Here is a 3,711-nt window from a genome sequence, read left to right as displayed (position 1 = left end):
ACTATGAAGGAGAGCACCAAGATCAGGATGACGGACAACAGGACGTCTACGATAACTAGGATCGTCTTCTAACGTCAAGCGTTGCCTGTGGAATAGATCGTCCACTACTACTTCGCTTCCGCTACTATTTGTGATGTTGAACAATATATTCGTGTAATACTGGATCATGTGATCTATGGTTGTAAGACAATATGTGTTGTAATAAATGATGACTCTATGCTACTTACTATTATGTCTCGCAAAAACATTATTCCTGGGATTGCGATGTACGGCATAATAGGCATCTGGACTTAAAAATCCGGGTGTTGACACCATGCTATAATTATATTAACCGAAACATTGATACATGTGTGTTATGTAAACAACAAGGAGTCCCTAGTAATCCTCTTGTATAACTAGCTTGTTGATTAATAGATGATCATGGTTTCGTGATCATGAACATTGGATGTTATTAATAACAAGGTTATGTCATTAGGTGAATGATATAATGGACACACGCCCAAATAAGCGTAGCATAAGATCACATCATTAAGTTCAGTTTGCAATAAGCTTTCGATACATAGTTACCTAGTCCATCGACCATGAGATCATGTAAATCACTTATACCGGAAGGGTACTTTGATTACATCAAACGCCACTGCGTAAATGGATGGTTATAAAGGTGGGATTAGGTATTCGGAAAGTATGAGTTGAGGCATATGGATCAATAGTGGGATATTGTCCATCCCGATGACGGATAGATATACTCTGGGCCCTCTCGGTGGAATGTCGTCTGATTAGCTTGCAAGCATATGAATGGTTCATAAGAGATGACATACCACGGTACGAGTAAAGAGTACTTGTCGGAGATGAGGTTGAACAAGGTATGGAGATACCGATGATCAAACTCGGACAAGTAAAATATCGCGAGACAAAGGGAATCGGTATCGTATGTAAATGGTTCAATCGATCACTAAGTTATCGTTGAATGTGTGGGAGCCATTATGGATCTCCAGATCCCGCTATTGGTAAATGATCGGAGAGGAGTCTAAACCATGTCTGCATAGTTCACGAACCGTAGGGTGACACACTTAAGGTTTGATGTCGTTTTAAGTAGATATGGAATATTGAATGGAGTTCGAATGTTGTTCGGAGTCTCGGATGGGATCCGAGACATCACGAGGAGGTTCGGAATGGTCCGGAGAATAAGATTCATATATAGGAAGTCACTTTCCAAGTTTGGAAATGATCCAGTGCATTTATGGAAGGCGCTAGAATGTTCTAGAACCTTCCGGAAGAAATCACCATGGAAGGTGGAGTCCCGGTTGGACTCCACCAACCCTAACCAGCCAACCAAGTGGGAGGGTGGAGTCCATGGTGGACTCCACCTCCTTGGCGGCCAAAGAAAGGGGAAAGGGGAGAGTCCCTGTCCCTCTAGGTTTCGTCCATAAGGCAGTTTTTGAATTGGGGTCTTATTCGAAGACTTTGGGCAAACCCTTGGGGTTCCACCTATATAATGAGGAGGAGAGGGAGGGGGCAGCACAAGACTTGGCCGCACCACCTAGGGCTCCCCTGGCCAGCGCCCTAGCCCCCCTCTCCCCAAACCCTAGCCGTCCCTTCCTCCTCCTCCCTCTTGCATGGCTATGGTGAAGCCCTGCCGGAGATCTCCACCACCACCGCCACCACGCCGTCGTGCTGGCGGGATTCCGAGGAAGATCTACTACATCCACTGCCCGCTGGAACAGGGAGAAGGACATCGTCATCAACACCGAACGTGTGACCGAGTACGGAGGTGCTGCCCGACTGTGGCACCGTCAAGATCTTCTACGCGCTTTTGAAAGCGGCAAGTGACCGACTACATCAACAACGAGATCTAATCTCGTAGGCTTTGGAAATCTTCGAGGGTTAGTCTCATGATATTCTTGTTGCTACCATCTTCTAGATTGGATCTTGGCTTGTTATTCGTTCTTGCGGTAGGAAATTTTTTGTTTTCTATGCTACGAATCCCATCAGTGGTATCAGAGCCAGGTCTATGCATAGATTGGTTGCACGAGTAGAACACAATGGTTTTGTGGGCGTTGATGCTTTTGTTGTCTTAAGTTCGTGTACTTTGCATCTTGCGGGATGGTGGGATGAAGCGGCCCGGGCTAACTTTATATGACCGCGTTCATGAGACTTGCTCCACGCTCGACATGCAACTTGTATTGCATAAGTGGCTTTGCGGGTGTCTGTCTCTCTCACCATAGTGAAGATTCAATCTACTCTTTCTATTGACAACACTAGTATCACTCGAAAACCCTAAACCACGTAAAATATGCAAACCAAATTAGAGGCGTCTAACTTGTTTTTGCAGGGTTTGGTGATGTGATATGGCCATGATGTGATGATGAATATGTATGAGATGATCATTATTGTATTGTGGCAACCGGCAGGAGCCTTATGGTTGTCTTTATATTTCATGTAGTAGTATTATTTTCAAAGTAGTTGTAATAGTTGCTACATGTGGTGAACAACCATGAAGACGGCGCCATGGCCCTTGACGCTACACCGACGATGATGGAGATCATGCCCGTTGATGATGGAGATCATGTCCGTGCTTTGGAGATGAAGATCAAAGGCGCAAAGACTAAAGGGCCATATCATATCACATATGAATTGCATGTGATGTTAATCCTTTATGCATCTTATCTTGCTTAGATAGCGACGGTAGCATTATAAGATGATCCCTCACATTAATATCAAGATAATAAAGTATTCTCCCCTCGTATGCACCATTGCTACAGTTCGGCGTTTTGAAGCATCTCGTGATGATCGGATGTGATAGATTACACGTTCACATACAACGGGTGTAAGCCATGTTGCACACGCGGAATACTTGGGTTTGCTTGACGAGCCTAGCATGTACAGACATGGCCTCGGAACATAAGAAACCGAAAGGTTGAACACGAGTCATATGGATGATATGATCAACATGTTGATGTTCACCATTGAAGCTACATCATCTCACGTGATGATCGGTTTTGGTGTAGTGGATATGGATCATGTAACCACTAAACAACTATGAGGGATGTTGTATTAAGTGGGAGTTCATTAGTAATTAGATTAAAACATGAACTAATTATCATGAACATAGTCTGAATAGTATTTTCAATTAATTTGAAGAATTGTCATCCATTTCCTACCATGCGCTAGTCTTGTAATTGAGATAGAAATATTGTTAAGTCTGACAAGTAACTTTACGGACTGGTACCGTATTGTTAAAGAATCAAGAAATGATTAAGTCCTATTGCAAACTTTTAGTAAACCTCACATCGCCAATTCAAAGAAACATGGTTTCAATTAGTACCTAGAATCATCTTGTCTCTGTGAAACTTGAAGTTCAAATCTATTTGAAAAGTAAGAAGCTGAAAAGTTTGTTTTCAGAAATAAGCAAGGTATGATATATATGTGATATCTAAGACCTTATTACAAGATGATAGAATATAATCTAGTGAGACTACATAAACTCATAAGTTTTATGGGAATGTACGAAGGTTGAAGACGCCAGGCGTCCCAATCCTCCAACTAAGTTGGGCACTAACGATATTCGCATATCCATGAAGTGATCGTCCTTAGTATGCACCGTTGCTAAGTATCGTCGTTTCGAAGCATCTCGTGATGATCGGGTGTTATAGATTCTACGTGTGCATACAACGTGTAACATCCCAAATTTTAAAACAAAGAGAAAATGAA

This window comes from Lolium rigidum, chromosome 3, assembly GCF_022539505.1.
Source record: "Lolium rigidum isolate FL_2022 chromosome 3, APGP_CSIRO_Lrig_0.1, whole genome shotgun sequence".
Taxonomy (NCBI): domain Eukaryota; kingdom Viridiplantae; phylum Streptophyta; class Magnoliopsida; order Poales; family Poaceae; genus Lolium; species Lolium rigidum.
The sequence above is the reverse complement of the archived record's forward strand: the minus strand, read 5'-3'. Positions refer to the sequence as shown.